Below are 12,954 nucleotides of genomic sequence, written 5' to 3'. Positions count from 1 at the left end.
GTTGGCCAAGTCCTTTCACCCTGATTGTAAATCTCAAAGGGAATTCAATCACATGTGCTTCTGATTAGTTTGTACTTAAATTATCCAAAAGTTTTGTAAGCACCATTTGAAATATAAAAACTTTGGTAAAATACAGCTTTTTTAAAGTTAAAATGTTTATTTTTTTGCTGGTGGTGTTGGGGAGAGGGAGTTAGGAGCATAGTAAAGAAAAGTAATGACAGCTTTTAAAGATTAAAAGCTAATCTATTGACATCTTGGGGGCTGTACTTGTATTATTACCTTCCAGAAATATCATAGTATTTCTGTTTCTACAAAAATTGTGAGGATGCCTTTTCCCCAGGAAACATCTCAAGCATTATTATTAGTCTCCATAGGTTATTCTTCATCATTTGAATATCTGTTTTCTCAGGGTACCAATGGAGAAAGTATTGACTATGGAATATTCTAAAGCAGGGGTGGGCAAACTTTTTGACTCAAGGGCCACAATGGGTTCTTAAACTGGACCGGAGGGCCGGAACAAAAGCATAGATGGAGTGTTTGTGTGAACTAATATAAATTCAAAGTAAACATCATTACATAAAAGGGTACGGTCTTTTTTTTAGTTTTTTTCATTTCAAACGGGCCGGATCCCGCCCGCGGGCCGTAGTTTGCCCACGGCTGTTCTAAAGTCATCCAACGTGTATAAAGCTAATAAAAAGACATATTGTACCCTAGCCGGTTTGTCTCAGTGGTTTAGAGTGTTAGCCTGAAGCCTGAAAGGTCACAGGTTCTATTCCGTTCAAGGGCACATACCTCGGTTGCAGGCTCTATCCCCGGCCCCGGTCAGGGCAACCAGTCGATGTCTCTCTCTCGCATCAATGTTTCTCTCTCTCAGTCTCTCCCCTTCCCTTCTATTCTCTCTAAAATATCAATAGAAAAAATATCCTCCTTGCCGAAACTGGTTTGGCTCAGTGGATAGAGCATCGGCCTGCGGACTGAAGGGTCCCAGGTTCGAATCCGGTCAGGGGCGTGTGCCTTAGTTGCGGGCACATTCCCAGTAGGGAGTGTGCAGGAGGCAGCTGATCGATGTTTCTCTCTCATCGATGTTTCTGACTCTCTGTCTCTCTCCCTTCCTCTCTGTGAAAAAGCAATAAAATATATTTAAAAAAAATATATATATATATCTCCTCAGTTGAGGATGAACAACAACAAAAAAGACATTGTGGTAAAACAAACAAACAAGAAGAAGAAATAATAGAAGACTGGCAAGAAGAGTGTATTGTGAGTTAGAATCAGGATAATGAACAAATGTTCCTAAAGTGGCAAAATTCATAAAATAATCAAATTAAGTCTTAAAACATGAAATCTGTGTTGTTCATATCAATACTGAGTGTGGCACGGTATAATTGCCTCACTTTTTAAAATTAATCTCACCCTGGCAGGTGTGGCTCAGTTGGTTGTGCATCCTCCTTTGCACAGAAAAGCTTCCAGTTTGATTCCCAGTCAGGGCACATGCCTGGTTTGCAGGCTCCATCCCCGGTAGGAGCCCTGCAGGAGGCAGCCTATCGATGTTCTGCTCTCAGAAAGATGTTTCTCTCTCTCTTTCCCTCTCCCTTTCTCTCTCTTAAAAAAAAAGAAAATCAATAAAAAATAATTCAAAAAAGGAAAAAAATCTTTCCTTTAAAAAAGGGGAAAAAATATAACTGGTATCCATATATTTTATAAGTATAGTTTTTTTATAATGTTAAATTTCAAAATGTCTTGTTTTCTATCCAGATTAGAGTAGAAATGTTTTTAAATGCTTGGTTATCTATCACTGAATATTAATGTAACCTTTCCCCCATAAATGAGTCATGAGAATGTCCAAAAGTAAAGAGAGCAAGGAAGTATAAAGCACAATAGAGATTGTTAAGTTTATCACTCTGTCTAAAGCAAGCCTGTCAAGCTCAAAGGCTTACAATGGGCCAAATAAACAAGGTTTAAGTTTATGTGGGCCGCAAAAAAACAAAAGCTTCAATTTTCGTAGAAACGTAGGTTTATTTCGATAGAGACATGCTGAATACAAAGGGCTGAAATAAATGAGTAACCATTAACATAAAATAATAGAACATTTTAATAAAAATTAATATTTTTTCTCGAACATTAACTTACCAGACACTGAATAACTGCACAAATTAATAAGCATAAAGTAAATAAACCTATTTTTCTTGTTCTCCAAAAGCGAAATATTTCCTGTTGTGCACACCAAACAAGTCAGTCCCAGACTAATGACATGGCAATCAGCTACTAATATATTCGCTGCCAGTATTAGTGGAGAAAAATGGTACCTGCGTGTAAGGCACGTAAGGGAAATTAATGCAACATAATTATAGTAATCAGTCATTAGTGAACGTTGTAGTTCATTATTAATAATTATGCATAACAGGATGTTGTAAAAATTAAGTTATGAAATTTTTATTAAAATGTTTCTTACATACCGTTATATTGGCTGGGCTGCAAAAATATTTGTTGTGGGCTGCATGCAGCCCGCGGGCCATGAGTTTGACATGCTTGGTCTAAAGGAATGAAAGGTCCTTTATCAAATTTTGATATGTGTGCAGTAATATCATCTTCTGAATACCTTTGAAATTTAATGACTCTGTATAAAAAAATAAACATTTGTAGAATTTTACATTTTAAGAAGCCTTGCAAGTATAGCATACCATATAGAAATGCACACAGACTAAAAAGTTGTGCTACAATAACTCCCTTTGTCCGAATTTTTGGCTTAGTTTTGGTGTCTCAGAGGTACTTGGTATGCCAATGTGCCTGGAGCTCAAGAAGTGGTCTCTACCCATTGGCTTTGTTAGTTAAAGGACATATTTGGTTCAGATTTACTCCTTGGATATTCAGTCTAAGGATAATAGCAGATTTCATGAATAATGACTTAAACTTTAAATTGTGAAATGAAACTGTCTTATGAAACATTATTTCTTAACTTTCTGAAATTTGTTGTCAAGATACATCCAAAATTGGAGCATACGCTTCTCAGTGCACAGCTCTGTCCTTAATTTGAGCCATCACTGACTGTTTTCAGCACCTCTTAATCTGGCATGAAGAACCTCACTAACAATCATGGTAGAATTAACTTGCAATAAAAGTCATGCCTTTCACATTCTATGAATAGCCAGGATTTTATAGAACATACTTGATTCCTTTGGGAAACATGTTTATTTTTGGGTTTCTAGCAGAAGCATTTCTGCAGTTGAATAGCTGCTTGCCAAAAAGTTTCTAAAATCTAGCTGTTTGAAAAGCCAAAATAGTGATATAAATTATTGACCCTCTAGTAGTATTCCTATAGCGGATTACTGCCTTGGGTGGGAGGGAGGAATACAATTTTAGGTATCATCTAGTTCTACGTTTCTATTAATCAACTACCTCAGATTCATTTATTAGTCCATGCAATGTCTTGTGGTTTATTTTGGGACTAGCTATTCATAACTATGCGATTTGTAGTCATAAATATAGTTCTCAAGGCTACTCCTCTACCTTCACTAACATCTCTTCTTAATCTCTTGATGCTCAAATGTTTTTTACGGGGTGGGAGATAATACTTCCCATGTCATATTATAAACATGCCTTAAAATAAAAATCCTTTTAGGAGAAGATATACAAGAGTTTAAATTTTTACTAAGGTAAAAAAACTGATCTATGTCAGAGCCTATTCAAGGGAGCAAATTGTGATAGCCAACACTAGATACTCCTGAAGGTGTGAGGAGGGACCCCTCTCGGGGAAAAGACAGCCACAGAAAATAGAGGGTTGGGGACGCCACTGCTTCCTCTAGCGTTGGCTTGTCTAGTCTTATGCCTTCTACAGGCAGAAAAGTATTATATTCCTTCCACAACTTTAGGCTTAATCATTCATTTACCCCAAAATGTAGGAGATTACCCACAAGAGGTGAGAGTTCAATATTCTTTTGCTCTACAAATGTTGGAATTCACTTCATTAAGTAAAAAGTAATAATAATAAATAAATAAAAGACAATCAGTCTATAAGAATTTAAGTTTAGCACTGAATTACATACTATAAGGAAGTAATACAAGGTAATAGCCAGTTTTAAATAACACAGAAGGAAAGGAAAAACTAATCTTGAAAACAAATTGCCATCCTAATGAACTAAGACCCAAAAAAGTCATTTCTGCATCAAATTAAAAAATGTACTCCTTATTAAAATTATTTTTCATCACATTTACATTTATTGACTCCAAGTTGGTTATTGTTTAGCTAGAAAAAATGAATAGTTGTAAATGCTGATTTCTCATGTACAATAATAATATCACAGGCAGAAGAGCAAGTGGTTTCTGTTCGTTTTATGACCCTATTAGGAGATGTTTTAACTGTGTTTCTTAGCATTTTGAACAAAATATTTGTACTCCCTACTGAAAATAGCTTAATATGAAGTCCCAAAGGAATCCTGCCTGCCTCGTAAAGTTGTGTTTAAAGTTTTGAGCTTCTGGCCTCCTTCTTTCAACTGTACATTGGATATATATTCTAACTTCAAACTCAAAATTTAGATACTCTGGTTTCTCTTCAGATCATATAAATCTTTCACCTTTTACAAATTCAAGCATTAGAGAAATAATATATTTGCCTTCCTAAATAATGAACTTTTGCCCAAGTCTTTCAATAGGGAGTAATTTGCTACACCAAAATAATTTATAAGCATAATTTTAAGTGCTTATAAAATTAATACGTGGCAAAATAAAATTAGTTACTCACCCTCTGATTCCAAGACACTCAACACATCATCCCTTTTCATGTGCAAACACATGCATGCACTCTTTCAACTCTATCCACCTCAAATCCCAAGCTTAGTCAGCTAAGTAACCTTCAGCAAGTTACTCACTGTAAGGACTCCACTTCCTGGTCTGTAAAATGGGATCACAGCGGCAAGCACCAGATACAACTGCTGTGGGGAGTAAATGAAAGAGTGAACCTAGACTATGCAGCACATCCCTGCATGTAGAATGCTCCCTATAACTGTTAGCCATTCCCTCTCCATTATTAATTCATCCCTTTCCTGGATTTTGTTAACTACATCATATTTTTCTAAAATGGGCATTTTCTGCTTTTATTTAATAAAACATAAATCTTATGTAATAATTATAGTGTAAATGACAATTTGTGACTAAGTACAGGGTATACTGAGGCATTTCTTGGTGAATGTAGGGTGTGTAGATAGCCAGTCTAAATAATTTAGTATCTCATGTGGACATTAAGATTAATTTTTAAAATTCCCAAAATAGAACTGGTTGTTATACAGTGTAATAGCAAACTTGACTCTTGAAATCTTTGAATAAATGCATGCCTGGTGCCCATGATGGGCACAAGCACTCGTTTTGAGATTTTAATAGTTTATTGAGATAAGTAAATATAAATAAAATGAATTCTATGAAAAAGTGTGCTTAATATATTTTTAAAACCTCAAACTATCTAGTTCAAATATGTCATTATGCATCAAATTCTGAAAGAACAAACCAAACATGATTGAAGAAATAGGGATCATCATTTTTAAATCTCTTCCAATAGGCCATCTTCCAGTCTATTTGCATGGTGTATATATGACATATCTTTTTATTTTATGTTCTCTTTCATTTCTATCAAAGAATTTTATATACATCTCTTGTTGGATTTATCCTTTGGGTGCTTTGCTTTTATATTTTCAGTGATTTGTTTTACATTTATTTTCTAAGTGTTTGTTGCCAGTATATAAAAATGAAGGTAATTTTTTATAATGATTTTTGTATTCAAAAACATTGTTAAAAGGTTTTGTTTTGTTTAATAATGAATGAATGATGAATTTTAATTTCCCCCATTTATTGAGACAATTATATGGTTAATCTGTTAATGTGGTGAAGCATATGAACTGATATTCTGTTGTAAATCAACTTCGCATGGTTGGGATAAACCAATTTGGTCCTGATGCCTTACTGTACACTGCAGGATTCATTTGGTTAATATTTGGTTTAAGATTTTTGTGTGTCGGTTAATGAGTGAGTTAGTCTGTCATTTTCTTGCCTAAGCTGTCCTAGGGTTTTGACACAAGTGAGAGAGTTAAAGAGTATTTTTGGCTTTATATTCTTCGGAAGAATTTACATAGTATTGCCAATAGTTGCTCCCTCAATGTTTGGCTAGAATCCAGTGTTGAAGCCATCTTCATTTGGTGTTTTCATTTTGGAAAGAATTTTGCAAGATGATGCAATTTCTTTAACTCTCCTAGAGAATTTCAGGTTCTCCATTTCTTTTTCAATTAGTTTTAAGATACATTGTCTGAGGAACTTGTCATTTTATATAAATTATCATTTATTGGAATGAAGTTGTTTTTAATGTCTTATCTTTTTAATATCTGCAACAAGATAGCCACATCTCCTTTTTCATTCCTAATGTTGACTACTTGTGTTTTTGCTCTTATCAGTCTCATCAGAGGCTGATCAATTTTATTAATCTTAACAAAGAATCGTAATTTGGCTATTTTGATTCTTCCTCTTATATACTAGTATATATATTTCTCTATTTAAAAAACTAGAGGCCCAGTGCATGAAATTTGTGCACGGGGGATGGGAGTCCCTCAGCCCAACCTGCACCCTCTCACAATCTGGGACTGCCGGCTCCTAACCGCTCACCTGCCTGCCTGCCTGATTGCCCTTAACCACTCTGCCTGCCTGCCTGATTGCCCCTAACCCCTCTGCCTGCCTGCCTCATCAACCTCTAACCACTCGCCTGCCTGCCTGATCGCCCCTAACTGCTCGATTGCCTGCCTGATCACCCCTAACCACTTCCATGACTACCTAATCAACCTCTAACCACTCACCTGTATGCCTGATCGCCCCTAACTGCTCCCCTGCCTGCCTGATCTCCCCTAACCACCTCTGCCTCAGCCCCTGCTGCCACAGCTTTGTTCGGAAGGACATCTGGAATAAGATCCGGAAGGTCATTCGACTGTCTGGTCTAATTAGCATATTACACTTTTATTATTATAGATAATTTATACTGTGCTCTGTTTTTTTAGTTTACTTCTTTTTAGATGGTTGCTTAGCATTCGTTCTGAGCTTTTGTTCTTTTCTAACATCATAGAATTGAGACTTAAATACTCATTTAGTTTTGTCTCATAAGTTTTGAGGTAGTACTTTCATTACTATTACCATTTAATTATATTTATTTTTTATGACTTTATCTTTTATCTCTGGGCTATTTATAGATTTTTTTTCTTTCCAAGTGGATTGCTATTTCTAGATATATTTTTGTTTTGATATTTAGCAAAATTTCATTATAGACAGAGAACATGACCTGAATGTTTCAGCTCCTTGAATATTGCTGAGACTACTTTTATATAAGAATATGGCCAATTTCACAATAAGTTTTGTGTATACTTCAAAAGCTTTTATAATTTGCAGTAGATGGGTGTAGTGTTCTAGATATTTTCATCAATTAACTTTTGTTAATTATATTTTTCAAATCATCAATATTATGGGGTTGTTTTTTTTACCAGCTGTTCTTTTAGTTATGAGAGGACTATATTAAACACCACCATTATTATTATATATTTTTCCCGTTTTTCTCTCAACTTTGGATTACCATATTTTGAGGCTACTTTGCCACCTGTCTTTTTCTTACATTTTGACTAGCATGTATTATTGTTGTAGTATTTTAAATCATTTTACTTTCAAATTTTCTGAATCATTAGGTTTCAAATGTCATTTTTATAAACAGCTCTGGGCTTCTTATTTTTTGTTTATTTCACCTCAGGATGCTACAGCATTTTAAATCGAATTCAACCTAATTACCAAAGGCCATAAGAATAAAAGAAGCCTGTAGAACTGTCCTTGCCTGACTGGATTCCTACTTTTATTCAGTGCTGAGACTGCCTTTTAACCTTGCCAATTCATTAATGATTTTTAAGAATACATATTTATTTAGGATTATTAGCTGGTTTTAGCAGAGTGTTGTTCCAGAAAGCTTTACAAATTAAAATGTAAAATAGTAAAATTGTAATCCACAAAATTTTATGATTTAGTTACAACCTGTGGCAATTCATATATGCTAAATAATGATTTATTTTATTATTTACTAGAGGCCTGGTGCATGAAAATTCATGCACTGAAGGGGGGTGTCCCTCAGCTCGACCTGCCCCCACTCACAGTCCAGGAGCCCTCAGGGGTGGAAGGTGACCCGGCGATCAGGGGAAGGCAATGCCCCCGTCACACCTCTGCTGCTGCTACTGCTGGCAGCGCAAGCCTCGGCCGGCCCTGGTTACCTGAGCCTCAGACAGCCCTGGGCAGCTGGGCAGCCACCATCCAAGGTATGCCTGCACCTCAGGCCAGCCCTAGGAAGCTGGGCAGCTGCCATCTGAGGCTTGCCTGCACCTCGGGCCGGCCCTGGGCAGCTGGGCAGCCGTCATCCAAGGCTTGCCTGAGCCTCTAGTGTCAGCTGGGCAGCCACCATCCAAGGCTTGCCTGCACCTCAGGCATCAGCTGGGCAGCCAACATCTGAGGCTTGCCTACTCCTTGGGCCGGCCCTGGGCAGCTGGGGGGCTGAAGGGACTGGGGGACTCTGGAGGCAGGTGTGAAAAGCGGCCCGACGTGCCTGCTGCCCCGACAGGACTGGGGGAACTGGGCGCTGCCATCTTGTGGCTGTGGGCACCGTCATCTTTGTGAGGGTGTGATGGTCAATTAGCATATTCCCTCTTTATTAGATAGGATTGATGGCATTTTACTTTTTCATTAAGATACACTTTAAATACAATAAAAATTAGCCATTTTAGTGTATAGTTTTGTGGGTTTTGACAAACAGTTTGTGTGTGTGTGTGTGTGTGTAGGTTGATATGTGTGTGTGTGTGTGTGTGTAATCATCACCATAATAAAGAGATATAACAGTTCCATCACTCCAAAATATTTTCCAAGTCTCTTTGGAGCCAACTCCTTGCTCTGCCTCCAACTCATGGCAACCCCTGATCTGCTCTATGTCCCTATAGTTTTACTTTTTCAAGAGTATCATATAAATTCAATCATCCAATATACAGCCTTTTAAGTCTGGCTCTTTTCACTTAGAAAAATGCCTTTGATACTTGTATATGTTGTGTTATAAGTAGTTAATTCCTTTTAACTCCTGAATAAATAATAAGTACCCAACTAAACGGATGTACCACAGTTGGCTTATCCCATCACTAGTTAAAAGACATGCCAGTTTTTAGGAATAACAAATAAAGGTGTTATAAACATCTGCATAATAGAGGTGCCAAAAGGAGAGGAAGCTGGTCAAGGAATAGAAAGTATGTTTGAAGAAATGATGACAGAAAACTTCCCTAACTTGGGGAAGAGCAAAATCACATAAGTCCAGGAAGTACAGAGAGTCCCAATCAAGATGAACCCAAAAAGACTGACACCAAGACACATCATAATTAAATTAGCAAACATGAAAGACAAAGAAAGAACCTTAAAGGCTAGAAGAGGCAGAAAGTCACCTACAAGGGATCTCCCATTAGAATATCAACTAGTTTCTCAACAGAAACATATCAGGCCAGAAAAGAATGATATGAAGTATACAAAGTGATGCAAAACAAGGGACTGAATCCAAGAATACTCTATCCAGCAAGGCTATCTTTCAAAATTGAAGGTGAAATCAGGAGCTTCACAGACAATAAAGGCTAAAGGAATTTACTACCACCAAATCAACAATGCAAGAAATGCTAAAGGGACTGTTGTAAAAAGAAGAAATAGAAAGGAAAGAAGGAACACAGGCATAAAGAATAAAAATGGCAAAAAAACAAGTACCTATCAATAATAAGCTTAAACATAAATGGATTAAATGACCCAATTAAAAGACATAGGGTAGCTGAATGGATAAGAAAACATGACCCATATATACATTGTCTACAAGAGACCCACCTCAGAACAAAGGACTCATGCAGACTGAAAGTGAAGGTATGGAAAAAAATTTTCAGGAAAATGGAAATGAAAAAAAAGCTGAGGTAGCAATACTTATATCTGGCAAAATAGACCTCAAAGTGAAGGCCATAACAAGAGATAAGGAAGGTCACTTCATAATACTAAAGGGATGAATACAACAAGAGGATATAACTCTGGTAAAAATATATGCACCCAATAAAGAGCATCCAAATATATAAAATAACTTCTGGAGGATATTAAGGGAGAGATCAACAGCAATGAAATCATAGTAGGAGTCTTTAACACCCCATTGACATCACTGGATAAATCTTCTAGACAAAAAAAATCAATAAGGAAACAGCAATCCTAAATAACTCACTAGATCAGATGGAACTAATTGACATCTTCAGAATATTTCACCCCAAAGCTACGGAATATACATACTTCTCAAGTGCATGTAGGACATTTTCAAAGATAGACCACATGTTAGGACACAGGCTAAGTCTCTACAAATTCAAGAAGATGGAAATCATATCAAGCATCTTCTCAGACCACAATGGCATGAAATTACAAATAAGCTACAATAAAAATGCTCAAAAACAATCAAACACATTGAGGCTAAATAGCATGCTATTAAACAATGAATGGGTTACCAAAGAGATCAAAGAAGAAATAAAAAACATCCTGGAAACAAATGACAATGAAAACACAATAGTTCAAAATCTATGGGACACACTGAAAGCAATCCTGAACAAGAAGTTTATAGCATTATAGACCAACCTCAAAAATAAGAAAAACATGTAGTAAGTTATCTAAGCCTACAATTTAAAGAATTAAAAAGAGAGCAACAAGAAAAGCCCAGAGTAAGTATAAGGAAGGAAATAATAAAGATCAGAGTGGAAATAAATGACATAGAGACCAAAAAAAAAAAATACCAACCAAAAAAAAACAAAAGATCAATAAAACCAAGAGCTGGTTTTTTGAAAGGATAAATAAGATTGATGACCCTCTAGCCAGACTCACCAAGAAACAAAGAGAGAAAACCCAAATAAACAAAACCATAAACGAAAGAGGTGAGGTCACAACCGGCCCCACAGAAATACAATGGATCATAAAAAAAAAAATACTATGAACAACTCTATTCCAAAAAACTGGACAACCTTGATGAAATGGACATATTTCTAGAAAAACACAATCTTCCAAAACTCAATCAGGAAGAATCAGAAAACCTGAACAGGCAGATAACTACTGATGAAGTTAAGCAGTAATAATAATTAAAAAAAAAAACTCCCAGCTAACGAAAACGCTGGTCTGGACAGCTTCACAGTGGAGTTTAACCAAACATTCAAAGAACTAACATCCATCCTCCTCCAACTAATGCAAAAAATTTAAAAGGAAGGAACCCTTCTGAGCTCTTTTTACAAAGCCAGCATTATCCTAATTCCAAAACCAGATACAGACACCACAGAGAACAAAAATTACAGGCCAATATTCCTGATGAACACAGGTGCTAAAATCCTGAACAAAACATTAGCAAATCACATCCAACAATTTATTAAAAAGATCATGCACCATGATCAAGTGGGATTTATTACAGGGATGCAAGGCTGGTACAATATTTGCAAATCAATAAATGTGATACATCACATAAACAAATTGAAAGATAAAACCCACATGATCATATCAATTGATGCAGAAAAAGAATTTGACAAAATCCAGCATCCTTTCTTGATAAAAACTTTCAGGAAAGTGGGAATAGAAGGGTCATACCTCAACACAATAAAGACCATATATGACAAACGTGCAGCTAACATCATATTCAATGGGCAAAAACAAAAACCATTTCCCCTAAGAACAGTAACAAGACAGGGATGCCCACTGTCACCACACCTGTTCAACATAGTATTGGAAGTCCTAGCCATAGCGGTCAGACAAGAAGAAGATATAAAAGGCATCCAATTTGGAAAGGAGGAAGTAAAACTGTTGTTATTTGCAGACAACATGATATTATACATAGAAAACTCTAAAGACTCCATCAAAAAGCTACTAGATTTAATACATGAATTTGGCAACATAGCAGGATACAAAATTAACACCCAGAAATCTATAGCATTTTTATACACCAATAATGAACTCTTAGGAAAAGAAACTAAAATAAAAAATCCCATTTACAATTGCAACAAAAAATTAAGAAAGTTAAGAATAAACCTAACCAAGCAGGTAAAAAACCTGTACTCGGAGAACTACAGGACATTGACAAAAGAGATAGAGGAAGATATACACAAGTGGAAGAATATACCGTGTTCATGGATTGGTAGAATCAACTTCACTAAAATGTCAATACTACCAAAAGCAATCTACAGATTCAATGCAGTCCATATTAAAATACTAACAGCATATTTCACAGATCTACAACAAACACTCCAAAAATTTATATGGAATCAAAAAAGACCCCAAATAGCCACAGCAATCTTGAGAAAGAAGAACAAAGTTGGAGGATCATAATATCAGATATTAAGTTACACTACAAAGCCACTCTACTCAAAACAGCCTGGTACTGGCATGAGCATAGGTATATAGATCAATGGAACAGAGCAGAGAACCCAGAAATCAACCAAAGCCACTATGCTCAATTAATATTTGAGAAAAGAGGCAAGAGCATTCATTGGAGCAGAGGCAGTCTCTTCTATAAATGGTGTTGGGAAAATTGTACAGATACATGCAAAAAAGTAAAACTAGACCACCAACTTACACCATACAAAAAATAAGCTCAAAATAGATAAATACTTAAATGTAAGATGTGAAATAAAAGTCCTAGAAGAAACCATAGGCACCAAAATCTCAGACATCTCTTGTAACAGTATGCTTACTGATACATCTCCTAGGTCAGTGGTCGGCAAACTGCGACTCGCAAGCCACATGCAGCTCTTTGGCCCCTTGAGTGTGGCTCTTCCACAAAATACCGACTTCTGTGCATGGGCCACGAAGTTTCAATCGCACTGTACGTGCGCGCCCGCACGGGGTATTTTGTGGAAGAGCCACACTCAAGGG

The sequence above is a fragment of the Myotis lucifugus genome, unplaced genomic scaffold (genome assembly GCF_000147115.1).
Source record: "Myotis lucifugus unplaced genomic scaffold, Myoluc2.0 scaffold_301, whole genome shotgun sequence".
NCBI classification, from domain to species: Eukaryota; Metazoa; Chordata; class Mammalia; order Chiroptera; family Vespertilionidae; genus Myotis; species Myotis lucifugus.
The sequence above is the reverse complement of the archived record's forward strand: the minus strand, read 5'-3'. Positions refer to the sequence as shown.